Source organism: Anoplophora glabripennis, unplaced genomic scaffold (genome assembly GCF_000390285.2).
Source record: "Anoplophora glabripennis isolate ALB-LARVAE unplaced genomic scaffold, Agla_2.0 scaffold476, whole genome shotgun sequence".
Classification (NCBI taxonomy): domain Eukaryota; kingdom Metazoa; phylum Arthropoda; class Insecta; order Coleoptera; family Cerambycidae; genus Anoplophora; species Anoplophora glabripennis.
In genome coordinates this window covers 346,283-371,463 of record NW_019416653.1, presented here as the reverse complement: position 1 = coordinate 371,463, position 25,181 = coordinate 346,283, and the positions used below count along the sequence as shown (strand labels likewise).

The 25,181-nt window shown below is 32.9% G+C and overlaps 1 protein-coding gene across 3 annotated transcripts in view; it reads left to right on the top strand.

Moving 5' to 3' along the window:
• LOC108909504 (activating transcription factor 7-interacting protein 1) overlaps positions 1-25,181 on the top strand; it is a 42,450-nt gene that overhangs the window by 7,663 nt on the left and 9,606 nt on the right. Inside the window, exon 1 of one of the 3 annotated variants that reach the window (XM_018713868.2) lies at positions 9,365-9,571. The exons of the other annotated variants lie outside the window; for them this stretch is intronic. The gene's annotated coding sequence lies outside the window, so the exon portion shown is untranslated. Of the gene's footprint in view, positions 1-9,364; positions 9,572-25,181 lie in introns of those variants that run through there. 3 annotated transcript variants of the gene reach the window in all.

Sequence of the window (25,181 nt, the reverse complement as noted above, 5' to 3'; positions counted from 1 at the left end):
TGGCTTTGCAACATTTGAAAAGTAAATACCCAAAATGGAAAAATCCATACAGAAGAGCGAAGGTCAAAGAAATATCCGAGTCTGGCACATGCGCATTCACGTGACCTCTTTAGCTGTGGGCGAGCGGGCTGCAATGTGGTTGGGAGCTCACAGCGGCAACACTGCGAAGCGGTTCCGTGATCATTTCCCGTTGCCCTGCTCCCCGCCTGCTTCTAACTCGTCTAACCGTTCTGGCTGCAACTTGGCTGGTGTGGAACGAAGTCCAAATACTGTCGGGGCCATTAGCAAGTTTTTCAATGGCCTTTTTAAGGAAAACCTCCGGGAAAACGCTTGTAGAGAATATGGCTCCTCTCGCTCAAATCTATTTTAAGATGCGGTATCATCGTTGATGATGATATTAATTTCACTGCACAAGTATAATGGCAGCGTATGGCCTTGAAGAGACTTTAGTAGTGATTATAATAAATATTTATATACTGGGTGTTAATCGAAATAAAAAATATCTAATGATGCACGCAACCAACAATTGGAATATCCGATTAAGCCGGATGTTGATAACTACGCATTTCCTGTTTCAAATAGAACGCCCTGTATATTGTATTTTTAATTCTAACTTCATTATAAATCTGAATTAAAAAATATTTTATATTCTCTAATATTATAGCCGGCCGATTATTAGCCAAAATTTATACATTCAGTCAGTTCAAAAGCAGTCAGTTATGTACAGTTACAAACTTTGTTTCTGCAGAAAATTTGTGATAGGTTGTAAATTATTTTATTACGCATGTGCTGTGGTGAACTAAGTATTTGCTAACAGTTGTAGATTTTGCGCTGCCAAAATGATTATTTAGTTTGACGTTTTAACATTGAAATAAGGATAATAAACCTACAACAGAAATAAAATAGAGATCTGTTAATCTTAAATCTGTCACATATTACTTGGAGCAAATTGTATTTGTTTTTGTTTCCTGTGATTACAGCATTATACAATTTTAATAGGCTTATTCAACAATTTTTTTTATTTGCTTAACGGAAAGATATTGCAATATTAAGGTCCTCTGCAAAAAATTACTTTTATATCGCCTACAAGTCATCCAAAAAAAAAAAATAATAAACTGGCGCGCTGAGTATCCGCTAAACCGGAGAGTGACGTCACTGCATGTGAAACTGACGCCGCATGCTTGCGTGTGTTGTCAGTCATTCGGGTAGTCGCGTTTTAGTTGCCTGCTAAGTTTAAATTGAGTATATTAAGATACCGAATGTTGTAGCAGTATGGAAGACACAGAACAGAAAAAAATTACAAATATTGTACCTACTGTTCCCGAGTGTGAAAGCACTAGTGTGAAGACACCTAAGAAAATAATAATGTCTCCGTAATTCTGTCGTGCGGATCTAAAATCAATAGTCTCTACTTTGATTTGTTTTTTTAATATCTTTTATTTGACAAATACCTTATTTTGAAAGCAACAAAACTATCCTGCGAAATTTAGGTATGTAATAAACACGTTTGTATCCTCTAGAAACACTACAGTTGTGTTCGTGTTTTTCTATTGTTGATTTTTTTGTGACTATTATACAAATACCTATAGGTACTAAGTATTTAAATAAAAATACATAATAAATATTAATATATTTATAAGATATTAGGTAGATTTTATGTAGTTTCCATGGGAATAAAAATAATAATAAGAATTTTGTATTTGATTAGGTAAATCTTTGAAACCTGTGACAGAAACGGTTTCGTCCAATTAAACACAAAATCCTTATTCTTATTGTACAAAAACATCAAAACTTTCGAACTAACGTACTTTATAGAAGCTTTACACGTTATTGAAACGATCTTTTGCATTTTCGCTCCTCTCATCTCAGCACTGATATAGTCGTGGTTTTTATTAAAAAATTTCATACCTCATTCTTTTTTAAATTTCATATGCACAAACGCTAAAACATTCTGCAGATGCACTCTTATCTAGAAGTAGCGTACGCGCGCCTAGCTGCTAGGCAACACGTCAAGCCGACTGACCGTCCCATGCGGTGACGTCATTGCATTGCCACGGCTGAGACTAATATTCGCATTTTAAAAATCATATAGTTTGAAAACCTCTCAAGGGATTGAGTTCAAATTTTCAAGATCGCCTAATCATGAACAATACTTTGTGTATACAAAATAAGAATGTTTTTGAAAATTTGCTGAATGACCTCATTTACAATAGCAGCAACGATAATCCTAATAATCATTGTTTTTTTACTTAATTTTGTACATAATATCGCTTCCAAATGCTTTCCCTAATAAATATGCCGAATTAGTCATGATTAAAAAAAACGCGAGTAACGTAAATACTAAGGAAAAATATTCAGAATTAACTTAAATGTTACAAAAAATAATTAAGGGACCAGTATTAGGTAACTTGATTTATCGAAATTAACGCGCATGTTTTGGATTGGCAGTCCACATACAAATCTATAAACAGTATTACCCCAGTAAAAGGGTTATGACTGTTTGAAAATTCTGCACGAACACCAGTCAGACTTTAAGGTTCTGCAGAATTGGTAATTTATTAATACGCATGCTCTAAACCATTGGAAACCGTTGTAGATTCCTGCAAAATAAGGAGCCACTGACTTAATACTCTCATACTGGTTGCCTAGAAACTACTAATCTCTCTAACGCATCGATCTTCTGACGCAGATGTCATTTTTTACTATATCTTTCTCAATATTAGAGATAAATCCCATGAGCGTTCACACCCAATGCGCAATGGTGTCATCAAATTTTATTGCTTTTGATTATAATTACACACAATTACAATACACCTGCAATCGTGACCTATTTTGTTATTAATTAAAGAAAGAAAAAACGTATTTTACTAGTTGTACCAAATACGTCAATCTTTATATACTTGTGATTTAAAAAAAATAACATGTCGAAATGTGAAAAATTTTCAAGGTGGACCTTTTTCTAATTTCCCGCCATTGGCATTTTTATAAATCATAAGCTGTAGTCGGTTAAAAGAGAAAAAGTAGGATTATTTGAAAATCGCGTGAAAATAAAATAAACAGATCTCAAATGAAAATTTCTATTAAACAAATATTACGCAAGAGAAATTTAAAATTTGGTACCGCGGAATAAAAAAGCATGCTGAATTCAAATTCAAATACCTATAGTAAAAAAAGTTCCTATAAACAATAAACATTGGTCCTCTGGAGCATCATTTGGATATTTTTAAAATAACTTTCTTTCTAATTAACCTTTTCATTTCATTCGATTTTTTTTACAACCAAGAACCATCATGCTTTTACTGACCGTGAATATGCCGATATGCATTTTATTTATGGTTTCTGTAATGGAAATAGTCTGGCAGCTCAAAAAGTATCCACAACGTTTCCCTGATAGAGGGCAACCTTCTGCAAGATTATTTGGGAAAATTCATGCAAGAACGATGGAATCAGGAGCCCTAACTCCAAGATATCGTGAATTTGGCCGTCCAAGGAGGCGTAGACATGATTTAGACGAAGTAATTTTAGGATTTTTTAACGTAATCCTACTGCGAGTGTAAGAAAAGCGTCTGCTCATGATGGTTCATGATTGTAAACATTTTTCTTCAAAAAAGTCTAATTCATTAAATATATTTGTTTGATAATTCGAAGGATTAAAAAAAATCGAAAAATTTCTGTTAATGGTAGTTAGAAAACTATCCTTATTTATAACCGGTTTTGATGAAACTTATGATAGTTAAAGACCCTTATGGTATGATTATTACCTGCAATATTTTATATATTTTTTCAGTCAGCACATAATATCCAATCAAATAAAGAGTAATAGGTTATTTGTTTCTACACAGAGAAACACAATATGTAGAAATTATTTTTGCTGGCAAGAATATACCCATTTTTTTTCTTAATTTAATCTTGGTCAATTTGGACAGAATGCATCTACTCAGCAATCATACCGTTTGTGGCGCACAAGTCCCAATTTTGCAAATCCCCAATTTGTTTTCCTTTGTCCTTTTACCCTACCGGCGCGAACTCCAAAGCTCATAACCGCGACGAGACCATTAAGGCGCCTTCCGAAGGGCATGGAATAGATGAATATATTCGTTCGTAAATCAAATTACAAGCTGTCTTTATTCTACACGCGAAGGAGAATTAGGGCAGCTCCAGCGCCGGGAAAATTGATTTATGAACGATTATACTTGCCGAACCTCGCGTCGTGGTAAGACGGCTTTATTCTCACGACGTGTTTCATGGCAAGTCAAGCACGAAGCTCGTCAAGCCACACGCCGTTGGAACACGCTTTTAAACAGGTCTCTGCATAGACCTCAGTCACGACATTCGTACCCGTCTTCTATCTGCACCGTGCCCAAGGGTATTAGAGATGCCAATGGGCCTGCCTGTGGAGGGTGTTCTGTTGAAAAAAAAGAGTTTCCTGCAACTTTTATTCGTAGACTTTTTGTTGTAGAGGCGTCCCCATTCCGTACACATTTTGAAGGTGGTTGTCACAAATATAGGGTAAACTACATTCTGTGGTTTGATGTAATTGTCATATTTAAGCTATAACCACTTTTGAAGGTCACCTTCTTATTTTTAATCTTCTTTCGCAAGAATATATTGAAATATAGTGATGGTGAATGATGAGTATAGGCAACCGTAGCAAAAATTGTTAACGCCTCGTGTTGTATCCAAGTAATAATGATTTATTAATTGTGTAAGAGTGATGTTTAAAAAGGCACGCAAGAACGATTTTGCATTGGAGCGATTTGTTGGTCGTTGAATCTAACCACGATTGCAAACTATGACATGGTCCCGCGCATGTGTGGTCCTAATTAGGTCATCGTGAAACATGTTTTGAATCGACCGATTGTTCAAATACATCTTCGCAGAGATGTAGTTGACATTTCTTCCCCTAGGATACAAGTATTACAACATGCTTTCTGTGTCGCCCTAGGCAATTTGGAATTTGGAGCCTTACATACAAAATAAAAACGATTTCTTTATCGATTAGTCTCATTAAAATTGTGTAGTCTTCATTCTGGAGAACTTTTGGCCCACTTTTAAAAGGTGATTGGCATGCGTCCTCAACGAGGAAAGGTCACATTTCACACAGTCCCCCACAAGCTTTTCATTAACATATTTTTGTGAGGGGGAGAATTTTTAGGTAATAGTTTCAAACACGGATAAAAAGTATTGCTCTTGATAGATTAAAATATTTTAGTTTTCACAGTTTGCTCCTAACACAGATTATTTTTAAATTTGGGGCACTTATTAAGTAATGGCAACAAATTTCACCTAGGAAAAAATCATCAAAATTCTGAATCGATTAATTTTGGTGTCGAATTGTAGGAGAAAATTGGAAAGAAAACAATTGGGTGCAGTGTTCCAGAAATACGTATACCAACTCTTTATTTTTATCAAATAACTTACGGGAGAAGTGGTCAAAATAATATACTGTAGTGTGAACTTTCAGACGTAGACTACTGTTGACCAAAGTAGGCGGTCAAATCAAAACGCCTAGCAATAAAATTTAATGAGTTTCATAGTCGTCCCTAAAAAAGTTTTCTGCTAAAGGTAAAACAAAAATAAATATGGGAACAAGTTTTTCAAATATTTCAATGCCGAGCGACCGAACCTAGTACATACTGTCTAGCTCTTTGGTCTTCAATTGAGATCGGAAAGACTGTACACAATGTGAGGTATTAGCACATGACTAATATCTCCCCAAATATTTACAAAAATAGCTTTGGCAAATGCTTAGCAGTGGCTTTTGAATGTGTCGATATGCACCATCCACACGATACTGCGTTTGTTTACATTCGGCAAATGACCACCTCGTTTACAACCAGATTTACAAATGTATTGGAAATTTTCTTTCAGTTAAGATCGTGTCATTTTAAGATGACCATGCTAAAATGTTTGGAGATTTTACAGTACCTAATATATAATGACGAACGACTTAACATACAATAGAACACACACAAAAAACAGTGTCTTTTAATAACATCTTTTCCAAGAAGGAATCTCGGAAGGAATATAACCACATATCGCTATTAAAAGATTTGGTGGATAATTGTCCTGATGATTTAATCTTTAAACTCATATTTAAGTGTAAATTGACTTTTATGATAGTCTTTTGCATAATTTAAAGTAATTTTGAATATATCGGAGTCTTGATTTACTGACGATTAAATACTGAATATTTGGTAACGAATACGAATTTTTCATCCACACATGCTTCAAGTTATCCAAATATAAAATGTGAACAACTCATATCGGGAACCTAGGGTTAAACATTTGCTCACCATACCACTGTCATCCTTATAAAGGGTTTTAACAGTTGTAAGAATATTCAGGGTGTTTGGTAAGAATAGACAGGGTTGGTATCTATATTTATGTCTGGAATGAATGCTCAACTTTTTGACATTGAACATTGTCGTCAAAATTCTCACAAGTGTTCCAGAATTCGTGACGGGGGCAAATTGGCTCAAACTTTCATAGAATGTTGTTCTTAAATTTGAGAAAATCTACAATTTGTTAGTAATAATTTTACAATTTGTAAAAATAATCAGTGTAAACGTCGAAATTTCACACAATTTTTTCCGTATGCTAATCGAATAAATAGATATACCTTTTCTGGAGAACTGACCCACATGAGGGGAAAAATATTTTCTGATCTCCAAAGACAAGGAACTTGCGATGTTTATATGGAAAAAAAAATTAAAAGCATCTAAATCTAAAATTAAATGGTGTAGACGTAAATTTATTGAATTTAAGACTGAAACTATTCTGCCATTCATCAAAGTAGTTATTTTATCCAGTAGGCCATGTCTTAACTTTTTCATCGGTTTCATTTATTTACTATTGCATATAGGTGTTGATGTTCTAATAGAAAAAAAAATAAAAGTAAAACGAAAATATCCGGTCTATAAAGAAATATCTGGTCTATATACTAATAAAATACAAAATCAAATACCAAATAGTAGACACAATATTTAAGTTCTAATTATTTTTAGTCGCAATATCACTGAAAACAAACTAAATGCAACATTTTGATATAGATGCTGCCTAGGTATATTATATAACCAATCACCATACGAATCCTTGGATTGAAATCCACTATACCAAGATATTAAAGTCAAAACAGGTTCTTTATTGTCAAGGTGTGTATACATAGGTACCTACAGTTGTCCACTGGATATTTTTGTAAATTGATTAACTTCATTTTGAATAAGTATGATTTTTAAGAAATTAAGATGCCCATTTATTGTTCATGGTATTTGTTATACCTATATTTACTTAATAATTTTGCAATACACCAATTAAGACCTAAAAACGTTTAACCTAACTAAAAGATCATGACGATACCATTTGGTAAGACGTCTTGTAATTTTGATGTACGTAGGTGCAATAGCGCCAATTCAGGTAATTTACTTTCTGTGTTGGGACAACGTTTGACGCCTGTTTGGAGCGGACTCCCCTACGTTCAGGAGTAATGGACTGATCCGCTTAGCAATCGTAAAATATTTGCGGGTCATAGCAGTTTGCGTTTCGAAACATTCCGTTCCGTTACGTAAATCCATTCGACTTGGTGGCTTGGAGGTGTCATATTTTCCATATTTGTATCTAATTGAGGGACGTAATCTTAACGTTGGGACAATGGGTGCATATCTACGGCCTTGACCAAATTAATTTTGGTTTTATCCATGAAGGTTTTAATGGAAAACTGGCGTTAGTAGAAGCGCAATAAAATATTTTGTTGTTTTCTTGCATTTAGTCTATTAAAATTATATTTAAGTTCCTTATTTTAATGGGTAAAGTCACAGTTAGTCCCCAATTATTTTTGAATCCTTCTAAATGCAAACTAATGCAACATGGTTGCCAAGCTAGTTTGGCAGCTGTAAGAGTGTATTAAGATGGTATTTAGATTTGATGTTTCTGACGGGTGTCAAAGCAATATATATAATAATTTAACTAATTATTAACACTATAGTGTCTTGGTAATGCCTAAATGTATCGTTATTTAATTGACCATATATGACAAGTTCAAACAAAGTTGTGAATTTTGTCAATTATTGCGAAATATACACAAAGTTTTATCCGCGAATGTGTTGAACTGTAGAAAAACCTTCGGTTTTGACCCGTCAGTATCCAGACCTATTTTTTCTCTTCACACTAACACACCTTGCTAATAGAAACTCAAGTGTGGAGTTACTAAAACTGAAGACAAAAATACCTACTCGTATAAAATAGAATAGTTATGCAAAATAACAACACGAAAAAGACATGCCTTGTGCATGCCAGCAATATTAACGCCAATTGTCGTTAACTGGAAGAAATCTGAATGGATTAAAAATAGATTATCATCGCTTTCAGATCAGACGGTCAATTGCCAAATGTTTGTCAAATGTAAACAAATGTCATATTGTGTGCATGTTGCATATTGATACATTCGAAAACACGTCTTCACTTGCCAAATATTTACCACAATTATATTTGTATTTGAGGAGATATTTGCCATGTGTGCGATACAGCCTGGCATTATGGATTTTGACTTGATAATCTGCAACTATTTGACAAATGTTTGACGAGTGATCGCATCGAGTGGAGTCGGTATTAGAAGGAATATAAACGCATGTCACTGTTAAAAGAATTAGTGGATATATCCAGATGATTTCATGTTAGGATTAATAAACTTTTTTGATATACGGGTAAGGTTGAAAATGTACTATTTTAAAATTTAAAATGTTTACTTAAATCGATTCTTATGATAATAATTTTTAAACCAGTTTTGAATTTCATTACGAAATTATCCTTTGGAGATGTAGATTATATATGAGTAAACTCTTTCAATTTAAAGTTTATTATAACGTTTATACTGGCAAAGAAATTCTGTCGATGTTAATAATACCTAATTTTTGTACTTGGTCGGTGAGAAAAAAAAACTTTCATTCTTGGCACTAGGTCAAAGGTAATGGTTTAGAGAAAGACAAATAGGATGTTAAATCTTAACTTTCTCGTTTGTAAGGATTTGGCGATCAAATTTTCACTTTACTTCAACCACATAATTATTTACATATGTAACTTAGAAAGAAAGACCATTTCTATAATTTTATATAAAATAGGTGCACAGTATACAAACCCTTTATCAGGTCCTTAAAAGGAGAGGGAACCAGAAAGTTGAAAATACCCGAGTTTCAGAAGAAAATGAAAGAAGGAAACGAAAAAGATAAGCCCGTTGAGAATAAAACGAGTTCCTCTGCCCATTCCGTTTAGCTGATGGAAGTATGGAAGAGAAATGTTGCGCTTGCGCGTATTCGTCATTCGCCTCGAACAGAACAGAACAGTACCCTCCTAGTTATCTGATCAGCACTGTTGTTGCGGATTCGTGTTTCTTATAATATTAGCATGTCTAGTAGTTATTTTTTCCGTATAATTTCATTTCTTTGTAATTTGTAAACTCACAGCTCGTATTCATTTCTTTAACTAACATGTTTAATTGGTTAAAGATTAAACTAATCCATTACTGTTGTCCGTGGTCAGGCCCGGGTGATCGGGTACTGAACTGTGAAAAGATTAGGTGAGTGTTTTTTTATTATCTGATCTGTCAATCCATTATATCGGCGTTCAGTGCACCATAGTGAAGTAGCGGCACATCTTTCTCGTGTAAGGTGTGGGTATATATTTATTTTAAAGTCAAAATATGCAACGAAAAAACTAAAACTAACGAAATAATGAAAAAAATAGTTATTAGTTCAAACAAAATTATTAATGTGAATGAAAGAAGGAATTTGCGTATGATCATTCTTTATTCTCTTACGTCAAGAAAATTATTTATTTTAGAAATTTTACCCAGTTCAAGATTGTATTATACTATATATACATACAAGGTGTTTTTTTAATGGCGCACCCCATATGTCTTTCTTACGAGTTGATTATAGGCCAGGAACCTGAAAAAGTAGCCAAAATACTAAAAGTGCTCAAGTTGCTATGAAATGTAGTACCCCAAGATTTTTGGCGTACTCGAATTTAAGAAATTCAAAATGGCGGATTCAATATGGCGTACGAAAGTGCTGAAGATGCTCTGATTGTGCTGGAATTTGGTATTGTCAAGTTTTCGGGGTCGCTGATTTCGAATCCGTAGTCAAAACTTAGAAATTCAAAATGGCGGATACAATATGGCGGACAAAAAATGCTAAAGATGCTCCGATTTGGCTGAAATTTGGTACTGAAAGGTTTTTTGAATTCAGAAATTCAAAATGGCGGATCCAATACAGTGATAGACAATTACAAAATGAGTTTTTGAACTTAATTGCGTGTACAGTTTCGCATTACTGTACTGCCACTATAATGGCATAAAAAACAAACTCTCTTTGATTGAAGTGGACTGTATATTTACCAATTAAAAATGTTACTTTTAACAAAATATGCGAGACATATTGCCTCAACAGGCCTTCGTACACATCTGCCTTTTACATGACCGTGCAGGGTGCAGAGGGTATAGAAAATAGACATTTTATTTATGTTGCAGGCCCCTTAAAAAAGGTATGATGATGAAGTGCAAGATGTGCACGCCAGGACCGTCTTATGCTCTAACATTGCGTTTACATATGGAAAATTACATTATTTGTAAAATATCGTTGAATGAGTTCAAAGTAGACATTATCTTGACACCTTAATTTATTTATTAGAATATGCAGTTGCGGGGAACTGGGAAACTGTAATTTGTACAAAACCGGAAAAAAATAAAAATGGTTTTGCAAGAAAGCACAATACTCAAGTCAGGTTAATCTGCGCATATCGTATTACCTTTTTCGAATTCAAATATCAGTAATACTGATATTACATAGAACATTAACTTCAGAATTCATATGCTCAATTTTTCAAATGTTCAAAATCTGTGCTCTTTATGAGAGACATACAATTTCCACTAAAGTATTGTCAATATCGGAACGCCGATTTAGACACTTATTTAGGACACCCTAAAGTATTTTTTAGAATTTTTTCTGATTTTTTCGCAGCGTTGTTTTTTATTATAAATTGATAGATATTACTTCAAATCATTAGAAAAAATAAATTAAAAAAAAAAAAACGTTTTTCAGCTGTAAATCCAAATAAGTAGTTGAAATATTTCTTATAATAGTGTCATCAGGGTTTTTTATTCGTAATCAGCGACCCGAAAACCCCCTGATTACTGATTTTCATGAAAACTAAAAATTTTTCTGAAGTATTAGTCGCCATATTGGATCAGCCAATTTGAATTTTACAATTTTGACTTCTGATTCGTAATCAGCGACTCGAAAAAACCCCGGGAACTGATTATCATGAAAATTAAAAACTTTTTTTGAATTATTAGTCGACCATATTGGATCGACCATTTTGAATTTTACAATTCTGACTTCTAATTCGTAATCAGCGACCCCGAAAATACATGGATGCCACATTAAAAAAATGTTCCATTAAGAAATAAAATGTATGGCTCAATGAAAGAGTTAACCTCTTTCACGCGCGCTGTCACGGTTTATTATAAAATTATTCTTCGAATTATGTGAATATTCGCAAAAGTCCGCCGGTTTTTCTTAAAAAAACACGCTCTAAGGAATCCAATCATACATCGCTCCTTTTGGTAAGTAGTGGAGTTTAGGGGAGTTCTGTTTCCAAAGTATGGTCAAAGCATCGAAGTTCACTAATACATGAGTATAACGTTCCTCCATTTTCTCTGTTTTCCATTTTTGTACTTTGCACCCTATTACAATGATTTATCGAAGTAAAATGATGGATGAGATGCTATAGCAGACTTTTGATTTGTTGAAATACAACAGCACCAATGAAATATTTGAAAAGTAAAATCGCTGGTTTCATACATGATTTTAAAAGTTTAAGTCGTTGCCACATTGAGAGTAGCCGGTGACATTCAATGAAACTTTAAAAATAACTAGTTTAGCTAATCTAGATAACGATAAGACATTTGTTTGAACTTGCTGATGCCAAATATGACAACTAGGAATGAAAATTTAACATCTAGGACTAAGAGAACATAGTATTTTTGCAAGATCGCTAAAGAAGTAGGTTGCCTACAAAGTTTGACCTTGAATCGTCCAATGACATTGCAGCATTTCTTGCGTCATCGGTATGGTAATTTGATCCCCATAATCTCACCCAATATTATTTGACTAATTTTTGGATAAGTAATTCCTAAACATTACGACTACAACATTTTTAAAAGAACTATAAAAATACAATTTAGTCTGGACTTTGTGATTAAGTAAGTGATAAACCAAGTGTTTTATGCTGCTACAAAACAATGAGATAAAATTTCGGTTCAAATGTATTCACTTTAGTAACTTCATGATTAAGCTACTTCCAGTATGAGCAGGAACCTGCTATTGTTTAACGTACAAAGTGGTACATATTTAATATGTGTAAAATTTAATTTGAAAATCATCAAGTGCATGCATAAGCACAATTAGCAATATACCCATACCCATATATTTTCGTCAACTTAGCTACAAAACGCTCATCAAAATTCTTGATCTTTTTTCAAATTATAGGACCATTCCTCAATTTTGTTTTTATTTAGGTTGAACTTTACGATTCAGCATATCTTGTTATAAGAAAATGTCTAAAAAGCTTAATGGTTATATAAGCTACCTTGGTTATATAAATTAAGTATGCTCAAAGATCATGGTGCTTGGTTTTGAAAAATTCCAAGACTTTTGGGGGTTTGAATGTAGATACACCGTTGTACGAATTCTCGTACATCTGTGCACATTCATATCGAATCAGTAACGGAAAGGAAGATGCACCAAATTGGAACAAATTTTTTTTTCTGGTACTCGTAATTATTATTTATATACTTTAGGAATATTATGCAATACGAAAATACAGAACACACTAATTATTACAAATAGTAACTAGTACAACGCAGAGCCAGTGTTTTTCATTTTGACATAATTCAACATTTTCTTTTTAATTATCAAACACTCTAATTGTGACTTAATTTAAAAGTACCTGTTCCAGGATTTTTTTATAATCATATGTGTAGCTCTCTCATTGGGTTTTTCGACTCAAATTTTACTAATTGTAAGAGCGTTTTATTCGTGTGGCTCTTTCTGTGTATATAAAACATGACATGATAAAAATTTAGGTATACCTGTTGATTTTAATTGCTTTGCAGCTAGTTCATATCCTCGAAATTTTTTATTAAAATGTGTATTGCAAATTCTTTTGTTGGTAGGATTAAAAACATACTTTCGGTAGCATCTTCCAATCTACTCTTTTAAATGAGGATCTTTTGAAAACTTGTGGAAATTAATGGATTCGCCAGTTTCTTTTTTCTACTTTACGTTACTTCACAAGCATTCACACTTCAATTTGTGCCCCCAAAATTATAACCCGACATAGATAGAATAGAAGAAGATAGATGTTTGTGAGTTCAATAATACTTAAATAACAATCTAACAATAAACAAAAAACTATGAATAACAATTTCTATGAAACAGGACAAAAATTCGCTGTTCGTTTCGTAATACCAATGACGTCACTGATTAGTCGAACAACCTCTCACTTTAGGAGTCTCGGTCTATTTAGTGGCACATTGCCACTTTTCAGGCATAATATGAAAGTGATTTATTTATTTGTGTTTAATGAAATATCCTGTATTTTTACTTATTTTGGTAAAATACTACCATATGGTTACAGTAATATACTTCCATATCTATGTAGTTGATACCGCGGCTGATGCACAGTGGGCAGCAAATAAAGTATATTCATAGATTGAAGAGACTGATTACCTGCGCGAATTCAGTTTCTCCGCATCATAAAATTGAATTGTCAAGAGATTATATAGGGAATAAGTGGTATCGATGCGACTTGGAATAATCTCTTTCTGAGAACCAATTTATTTTAATTCATTTCTGCAGTTCCTGTGAACCAGGGACATAGTTTTGATTACATAAATTCGTGGTTTCTAGTGGTGAACTAAGTGAAGAAAGGCTAGAAATTGAGCGCGAAAAGTTCAGTAAAACAGAATGTGTTGAAGAAATGGCCAAATTAAGAAAAGTTCCACTGAAAGCTGATGAAAAATAATGAATTGTTAAAACAGTTGACCATTAATATTGCACGTACCATAGAGATATATATTATTAACATGGTCATAGTGATGGTGATAATGAAAAAGGAATTAAGTGAATAAACTTACATATTTATTATATCTACTAATTAAGATTATTTTATTAAAAAATTATTGTAATGTGTAAGAATGTACTATGTATTTTTATTTCATTAATAGTGTATTATTTTTTAAATAAACTTGGGTTTATAATTATTTGTACATATAGATATGATGCACATAATATAAGTATAGTTTCCTGTGTCAGTTGCAAATGTCATCTCGATATAATAAGCTTTTGAAATACAGATCGGTGTGAGCTTTTTAGACCTTTTTCATGACCTGTAGGTAACTCGACGCAGTGATTCTCTTAAATCCATGAATGTTCTTTAAATACGCGTGGTGGCAGACGTGGGCTTTCCCACTGTCTAATGCAGTCTGGGTTCGATCCCAGTTTCGGCTGTACGGCACAGGCAATATCAACGGGTAAGAAGAAAGACGTGTTGGTCTGCGTTTTTGTCAAATGTACAGGGTCACCCGAATTGATGATTGGCCATTATTACAGGAAAATAGAAAGAACAAATCTTAGGGCATAATGATTAAGTATTTGACTTACATTGAATCTTGTGAGTTTACCGTCTCAAGGACTGTCAGGTTATCGAAATTATTTTTCCCATTTATATAAATATCGTGAGAATACTCTTTTTTACAACTTTTATTAAAAAGTTTGTCGATACCTCTTTTTTTTTCAAAAGATATATATAATGATACTGGAAAATTACCACCAGCAGATCAAGTTAGTATTACTTTTGTCAGCATTACTTTCAATCTTTACATTCAGTACTGACATATTTTAATTAATTTTGTGGAAGTTTACTACATTTAATAAAAAAAAAATTAATATTTACTGAAAAGGTAGGTATGCTTACGATTTTTGGGTAAGTTTCGAAATTAGCAGTAGGACCTGATAGAAACAAACGATTTGGCAGTAATGACTATAAACATTGAAAGTATCTTGTTTTCACGGTAACACTGATAAAATCAATAACAAACTTGATGGAAACAGCGTTTCCTCTATACATATAATTTTATATCTTTTAAATGGTAAGATACATTGAAAAACTTTGTTAATAAAAGTTGTTGAGAAAACTGAAAATTTTTGTCTGATATGAAAAATATCTGTGAAATTAGGAAAAATAATTTTGATGACATCTCTGTCCTTAGGTAAACTTACCAAAATAGAATTTTAAATCGATTTTTTTCACCATCTCATAAAGATCTTCTCTTGCGGTTTCCTATTTGCTCTTTTCGGTTTCATGTAATGACGACCGACCATCAGTTTTGGATCACCCTGAACATTCCCTTCCAGGTGGTCTTTGATTTTCGATTTGAAGGATATTTCATTTGTGACATGTACTTTAAAAGGATTTTTCCTACGAATAGTAAAAGAAGTGTGACCAACTTGACAAAGCTCCCTTTACTATCGAAATTAAAATTATCTTCTATATAAACTTCGGTCTCAGAAAATGACTTCCATCTCCTTGTATCTTGATTGTTATAAGGTCAGCACCAGCATTGTGATTGCAGACCGGCGGAAACATTGGCCGGTATACATTTCTGAAATGGCGTCAATTAAAAAAATCGTACACTTTTTCAGTCGATTGTTGATAAAGAACTTCTGGTGCGGCACGTTTTTAGGACTCGAAGCGACGTATTTTCTGACAAAACATTCAGTTCACATTTTTTTGTCGGTTTTACAAAACGACTATTAGTTTTGATGTCAATAAAAAAAAAGATAGTGGCCGATTTTCGAGCATCAACATAGTTTCTAACTGGTATAGAACTCATTGGATCCACACAAACCAATTATTGCACCAACGTGTAATGTAAAATCAGAATTACCAAAATTGTTGAAAAAAATATTGATAAAAATTTCGCCTTTATATACATATAGTCGTTGTCTGAAACATCTGGTTCCAAGTCCTGATTTTTTTTATGGTTTGTTGTAACCATAACTTAATTTTAGTTAGCAATATAATCGGGTTTTGTTTATCGGAAAATATTACTAAACGTTATTTGATGAAGTGTACTCGTGAACCGTATTATTTTAAATGTCACAGTTTATCGGCAGCGACTTTAGCATCGAATAATGGAGACCATCATAGCTTTACTTTCATTGACTTCTCCAAAAAGTATGGTAGAAGTACCTTTTCACCCATACCATTGATATTGTTTGCGCTTTTCCACTTTTGAAAGCGCATACGAGTAAATTCTTTTTTGTATACCAGTCGCGATTTTTGGGGCAATAGCTTCCCTGCAGTCTCTAATGCGCCTTTTTCCTCTTCTCAAAGTTTTTCTTCTTCAAATCCGTTTTAGCGCATTTCTACTTTTACTTTGTGCATAACAGACAAGGCTACGCAAAGCCGGACTGGCAGAGCAGAATAAAACAATAGTTGTTTATTCCATTGCCATGCATTCTCCCTAGAAACTGACATTTTAAAGCGTAAATCAATTAGTAATTGATTTTTTTGCTCGCTCAGGTTTTGACACCTTTACTGAATGTGACGTTTAGAAATTAGCGATCGATAAGTGCTTACTTATTGATCAGGAGGCGGTAAGTAATCTAATAAATGTAAAATTTTAAAAATTAGTCTATTAAGGAGGTATATCGGGTTTACTAAAATACACAGATGTACTTGAAATTTATATAGCGTATTACCCAGTGCTCCCTCTGTGCGTCATATTTTTTTGAATTTTTTTTTAAATATAGATTTTGAGATATTGTTGTTGAAAGTTGTTCATTTTAACATAGGTTATTTATGTGGCGAAGATGGACGGTGCGCTCTTTTTGCCCATAACTGAGAAAAAAATTGTAGACATTGTGAAACAAAACTTTTCCATAGATAGTATACAGTATTATCTTATTTGTATTAATTAGAAACAGAAACCAATAATTGCATTTCTGTCTGACTTGAGGATTAATGTGGCAACGTCGCAATCAGCTGACAGCAAGGAGGGAATATATTTGAAAGACTTGATAAAAACGAAATTGATTTCAAACATATACGTGTCTCCTAAATCCCATGTACATTGTTATCAACAATAAATTGTCCACAACAGATTATTTTTTGTAATGTTTTTAAAAAACTAAATTAATTAAAAAAGGCTAGGAAGCTGTGATATATTTATTGGAATAAAAAATACAGTTGATAAATTTTAAATATATTTAATGATTTATAAAAACTTCGCAATCCGCACCCAGCAATATTTAAGGGTTACATAAAGTTTTCTTTACTTGCTTAATATAATTAGTAATAGGTACTTGAGAAAAAAGCATTTGTACAGAGTACCTACCTAACAAAGGAACATAAATATTTCTCAGCAAACTTTATATCTAAAAAATTAGTTATAGTTGCAAAACTTTTGTAACATTACTAAAATAGAGATGAAAAACGCGAGCAGTGAGTAATAATGTAATTTCTATCACAGAACCTTCAAAATTGCATTCAACATTTTCTTTGACTTATTGGACGAGAGATGGGCGCGAGTGTCATTTCATTTCTTTAGAACTAAATTATAATTATTTTCTCGTTGTTTTACCAGTGCATATGATTTACGGATTTTAAATAAAGGATACAAATCTTCGCGAGGATAATACGATATATTTGCTACATATCATAATTATATTTTACATAGTTTACACACATTTTTAAACGCGTACGCATCTTTACCCGAATTTGACGTGCAATATCTCCGATGTCCGAGGTCTGTAGGTTCGCAGTGTGTACAACTGCACTCGATTATTAGCGCTGTTGTCACATCTACATAGTGTTTAAGCGTTCTTTAAATATAGTTTAAAACTACTTAAATATGATATTTTTATGTTGTTAATTTTCAATATGTATGTTATGTGCATATTGAATAGATTTCTTTGCTATATAGATAATGTTTATCGCAAATAATTTCAATAGAATTTTTCAAGTTGGTAGCGGGTTTTAGTCCCATAAGAAAAGCATAGGACCCCCCTAAGATCCTCACTTCCCTCGGACCCCGCTATACCTCCTTAAGGAAAAGATTCAACGTTCTCTTCTGGTGATGGTATAGTTGCTGCACATTTTCTAATAACACTATGCAGAATGTGTTTTGGTCGTGGTGCTAGATATTTTTTATAAAATTCCAAATAATTCTCGTTCTCATTTCTTTGATTTGTTATTATAAATGCACCTTTATCTTCAACGTCATTTATTTTTATATTATATAGTTCGTCCCTAGTATTTTAAATATCATTCCTACTTTTATATTTGAATAGACTTCATCAGAAAAGTTATTTAAATACTGGTACATATATTCTATGGTAGGTATGTCAATATTTCTCCTAAAAACATTTTTTTGGCACTTATGTCCAACATCCATAAGGTCGAAAATCGATTTAGTAAAAATGCTGAGAAATTCTTGATGACAATGTGTACTACGGGGTTGCCTATTATTTGCCTGTTATTTGGTATGTGACGTCACTACTAAAAAAGTCTATTACGGCTGAGCATCTTCCTTACAGCAATTTCTAAGTCTGTATAACTTTCTTGTATCATAATTTACAAGAAGTTTAAGTTGTGGTAAAAATATTATTCAAGATATTTTTTTCTCTTTAAAAAGAATTTTCAAGTTCAATACATTTTCGTTGAAATGACGCATTATTTAGCAACCTAAATGCTATTTGCATCATTACCCACAAGGTTTTATTAGATCTTAAGTAGGTTACTACAACGATATTGAGATAATATGATAAAATTCCGTTTCAAAAGTTTTCGATTTAGAAATCTCGAGTTTTCTTTAACATATACGGTCAGTATGATAGTCATTATAAATATTAATTAAAGTACAGTGTTAGTGCCGAATAAGTTTTAGCCGAAAACACAATTACAAGTAATGACTATTCAGTGGACTTATAAAATGGACTTCTATAAAAGAGACAATTGAGCAGTAGTGAGGCAACAACATTGCTGGCCTATTTGGAATTTCGGTACTTTACAATGTGTGTTCCCAATGAAGGCACAGTACAGCAAAAAATTGAGGAAATAGGTAAATTTTTTATTTATATTGAAGAGGGCAACATAATAGATATGTGATCTCGGTGGAGACTTTCCATCGTTAAAATATTAAATTATGGGAAGATGAATTAGATGATATTTTGTTTCAAACGTCATTTCACTATAAATTCTTTAATCCGCATCATTTTTTGACACTTGCGTTGTTTAAAATAATCCACTCCAGCTTGCGAGTACAGAAATCTTTGATATCACGTACTTTGAACTGTAATAATATTTTGTGAGCTTCCTAGAGAAATCTGATGAACACCGAAAAAGCTGAGTGCCCCAAAAGGGTTGGGACAACGTGCCAAGGCAGACTCCTGGGATATACGCCTACTGAGTTAGGTATAGCCCTCTGAACAGGGTTGCATAAACAGTTTATGTTAATCCTAGAACTGTTTTATTTAGAGTTCCTATTTGATGGTGTTATTTTTTTTTAGGATCTTCACCGTTTTAATCATTGCATAACTTCTTTATACGTACACTAAGAAATTGGTTAAAATTTTGATATTCCTTAATAACTCTTATTAAAATGTATACTCTCAGTATTGAATGCACAAAAAATCCGAGGTTTTAGAGAATTTAGTTTTCACGTTTGAAGGGCCAATTCAGTGCATAAAAATAAAAAAGTAAATATAAATATAGATTCTAAAATGTTTTAGATATTGGCTTCGATGTTTTTTATACCCTTGGAACACCACTTAGTTTCAACATCGTACCGAAGATATATGTTTTACTCACAATCCGTAGGATATGGAGAAAATGTAAATTAGATAGTCATTGGCGTACGCAACAAGAAGTAGTAAGGTGACCAAGAGGATAGAGACTTCAAAAAAAGTATTTTATTTTCTTACTCAAGTAATATATTAAACTAGAATAGACAGACATCCCAATAAGAAGTCTCTACCTAAAACAATCCTACAATTTAAAGTAAGAAATGTTTCGTAATACTAGGTTCAGCGGGTTATATCTTAGTAGGTTAATTTTCGTATATAAGTAAGTCAATCGTCTTGTTCTGATCTCAGGAATGGTTGGTTGAAATATTGATATACTATATATCAAGTTACACGTGTATTTACAACAATTAAAAATCTACTTATATACGCGTTTTTGTTTTGCGTTTTGACATTTCGTAAGTAAACGTTACTTATTGAAGTGCGTTAGAAGGTGTTGTCATATTTTCGTCGATATTTTAGTATTCTCACTTGTTAAATAATTATAATTAATCAGTTTTGTTGTACCTGACATGGAAATGAGTGACAGAAGCACAATCGAAGAATAATACAGGATATACAGGTAGGTATATACATTTAGATTATTTTGACATCTGAGATCCGTTCAGTTTTAAAAGTTTTATCCCGTTTAAAATATAGAATAATTTTATTGTATAATGTATTCGTTCGAAAACAAAGAGGGTTCCTTAAGTAAATAGATACGCAATATAAGGGAAAAGGTTAAAAATAGTTTTTCAGCGTTTAGTTCTAAACTTTTTCTACCTAACAAAAGTGACGATACTAGAATTGAACCGTAAGAAATGATTTGTGGCATATCCTGGTACAGAAGGGGCATTATGTATTCCTTTATTTTTAATGTGACGTGGATATAGCATGGTGTGGTCGTCAGCCGGCTGAATTGCGTCCTGTCTGCGATGACGTCAGCAAGGAACTACAGGCTTTCGTTTCTGAAGATGTTTAGGCTGCAATGTTTAGGCTGGATTATTAGAAAAACTACAAAACCTTGCATATTTATGCCAATATATACCATGATTTCGTCAGTCTTGTTTCTTAGTGACGTCACCAGGTGGCGTAAGCACGTTTATTAAACAGTTTGACATATCCTAAAGCACAAAGAAAAAAGTATAGAGGAAGCAGGCTTTGTGCGTAACACTTACTTACTGATCATACTTTGATTAAATTTAAATCATTTCAATTTGAAGCTTTTGTGACAGTAGTGACATGTGTGAAATAAATGAGCATCAAGCATATAATATATTCCATAAATCTAATATAGTATATACTAAAGGTTACATTTTTTGATAAATATAGAAATATTTATATAAAACGTGAGCAAATTATTCAAGTCAAAAAATTTTTGCTTACTTTAACATACCTACCTACTTATTTTTCCCACAAATTGCAGAAATGTAAATTTTATTAGGATGACAAATTTCGACAAATAATTCAGACAGTCTGATATTTTTAGTTTTGTGCCACGTTTCCAGGGGCTTGTTTATTGACAACTTGACTACGTTAAATTTACCCAAATCGTGTAAATCTGTTATGTTTTTTGTAAGTTACAAAATGAATACCGAATCTATTTCAGAAAGAACGAATAAAATCAAATTGAATTTATTTCCAAATATCAAGTGAAAAATGTTTCAAGGAATATACAGTGTTTAATGGTTGGGACATGAAAAATGGAGTTGATGTAGAGTAGTTTCAATATCTCATGAGCCGCGAAACGCGCGAAAGCCGTGGCGTACCCGCATAATTCTTCTAATAAGCACGTTGTGAAAACATTGACTGAGAATTAAACCACATGCCTCATTACTACCAGAAAAGAACTAAGGCTCTTGGGCATCAATAAAGTCAACTGGCGAACGTTCATTATATATTTTTATTGCTTAAATTAAAATAAAGAATAGATCATTTTATTATGATATTTGTAATCGGATCAAAGGCTTGTTTACGCTACGAGAGCTCGAGATATACTGTGAATAATAGATGTAATGTTTTTAGGACGTAGAATAATTTAGGCGACTGTCGGAATTATGTTTCTGCGCATATGAAGGTCAAAGCTCATAAGATTTTGAAACAACTCTACCGATAGAGAATGTAATATTGACGTATTTACATAAAATGTTACAGACTGAGGAAGCATCGTCCCTATGGTCGAAATATCCCATACTTAAAGCAACTCTAGCGCTTCAGAAGATAATAGACATCAGTAACTCATTCCTATTACCTTTGTCGACACAAAGACAACCACAAGCGGGTATGTTCTGTGATTGCACATTGTGATAGTGGAAATTTATATCGGGAATATACTGGTATTTTTTTTTAAATCGAGACCATATCCAGAGTATAACATGTTCCACACCTACAACTGTTCCAGAATTAAAAAACAAAACTGCACAATCGTCAACTACCTATTATGGACATTTCTTTAGATGGACATCTGCTGTAATAATTGTTGTTTATGGTGGTGATGGAATCGAATTGATAACTTTAAAGACTTGGTGTATGGCGCCCATCGTCTGTTGAAAGTTATACACTAGAGGAATCGTTACAGTAGAAAAAGAAAGTCATCAAACTAATTTTGGAAGAGAATATTGCATGTTTATCAACTCTACAATGATGTCATCACATAAAACTCGGAGATTATCGCCTGAAATGGTTCAAATCAACATCCTGTTGAAGAAACCTACTAATGATGAGAACATTCCTTTACTGGCGATTATTTTAAGTATAGGACAAACGGTATTCATTTTTGTTGCAACAAAAGGTATCGAATCACTTGATTAAAAATATTGTGATATTAATTTTCTGCATAAATACAAACTAAGAACGAACCATAATCAGTGTTTCTATGTTACCGGCCTAGTCTAGAAACGTGACATTTTGCGGACATTAATGTTTAGGAGAGTGTACAGTTACCCTTAGGTTTTAGTTCGGCAAAGACATGATTTTTTTTGTTTAAGCCATGTAAATGAATACGAGGTTTCATAAAAAAATAACGGGAATTTTCATATTGCGCGTGTTGTATCTTGTTCCTGTCAATTTTGAGGCAACTGCCTGAGGTTGTGTTTGGTGAGCGAATGATTTAGACCTACCTCACAATCAGTGATTTTGATAATTTTTTGTGTGGCGAAATGTCGAATCGTTTTGTGTTAAAATTAGAATTAGTGCAGGGAAGCGTTCAGAATTTTAAAGAAGGCCTTTGGCGACGATACTATGTCACGATCACGAGTTTAACAATGGTACAAAGTTTTCAGCAAGGCCAAAAAGACATCGAAGGTGAGGCGAGATTTAACCAAATGTGAAGGCCCTTCTAATTGATTTCTTCGACTACAATGGAATAATTCATCACCAATTTTTACAGTTAGCAATTTGCGCGAGGCAGTCAAGAGAAAGCGACAAGAATGCACCAGCGCATACCGCTTTGTTTTTCCAACAGTTCTTAGCGAAACACAACACCGTTGTGATGCCGCTACCACCCTATTCTCCGGACATGACTCCTGTGACTTTTTCCTATTTCTCAAACTCAAAAGGATACTCAAAGGACGTTTATCAACAATTGCAAACCATGCTCAAAACGATAACGGCAGAGGGGTTACACCAGTGTTTCTCAAACTAGAAACTAAGTTGACATAAGTGTATAATATCACAAGGGGGCTATTTTGAAGGGGTTGGGATAAAAATTGAGAATTAGATAAATACTTTATGAGAAAATTTACAATTCCCGTTACTGTTTGATCAAATCCCGTATTAAGAGTACTGCAAAATTTTATTTACACACAAGTATTTTTTTAGTTATTGATCTTATGTTGCGGTTATGTTGCGGCATATCTAATTATTTATTAAATATATTAAATTATAAAATTAAATAATTAATAATAGATGTAACCAGAAGTGTGAACAAATGGGCTAATTTTTTTTTAATTTGTGGATGGTATTCGGGGTTGAGTCTTACTTGTTTTTTTTGTTAATTACGTCCATTCTGAGGTACACAGTATATTTCTTAAAGTACTTTTATGGCAGTTAATTATAGGTATTATTACAACTAACTAGCAATCTCTATTTTTACTTTGTCTATGTCAGGTCTTTATGTCTGTATATCTATAAAGACGTATTATACGTATCGAATTAGATAATGCATCTGCCTACTCAAATTCTATTCTTAAAGTTAATAAAATTAAATTTCTATTAAATACTGGGAAAAATGTGTTTCTTTACTATAAACAAAGAGAACGTTATTCAATTAACTTTTAATAAATCATTGTTACTTGAATTATTTCAAAATTCCCGCGTTTCAGAAATAGTTCTCGTTGCAATTCAAGCAATTGTCGTTACAATTTCTGCGTTTAGTGATTAGCATGGAGATCTTAATCCATGGTGTCCTTTATCTATATTTTGGAAGTTTTTGTCAGGAACCTTTCCTAACAGTATGCAGCGTATTCCCAAACATATGTCCCTTGTAATAAACAAAAAAATGCCTTCTGGTATTCACCCCTGCTTGTTTCTGAAACAAAAACTGCTATCAGCAAAGTGTCATTTCTATAAGAGATAAAACAAAACGTTATTGAAACACTTCCTTAGAATAAAAAACTGAATAATGCTCCAAAATATCAATGTTAAGACACTGAAAGTTTGTAATATTATTCTGTTTTGATTTTCACGTTTATTTTTGCTTGATTTTATCTTTTTCACTACTTAATTTTTTTTGCCCAATGAGATACCACAAAATATTGTTAAGTTTCTCAGAATGAGAAACTGAACTGCTAGTCCACTTTGACATTTGCTTGATTTTAGATTTTCTGCCGCTACAAAACTCATAATTTACTTTGTTTTCTTACGGCTTGCGTACTGTGTGTGTTATCTAGGTCCAGATCATTATATTTTAATACATATTAGTATTGCTGTTGAATGATAAGTACACAGAAAGGAGCACAACCTTGTCATTTTGATGACCTTTTGATGATGAGATCATCGTCACCTACTACATAAATAAATTTAATTATATACGAAAACTATAACAAAAATATCTGCAGATTCGTGAAAAATCATTGTTACATTTTTATTTGCTAGCAGCTTTTTACTGGTTGCTAACAATGATTTCAACAGATTGAACGCTAAAATATCAAAGCTATTAAAAAAGAGTTAATAACACCTTTTAAAACTTCTGGAAATACCTACCTATGATAAATAATTACTCATGTTGTAGTGGATTAGAAGTTGCAAGGTGAGGCAATTGCATTGCACTAAAATAGATAT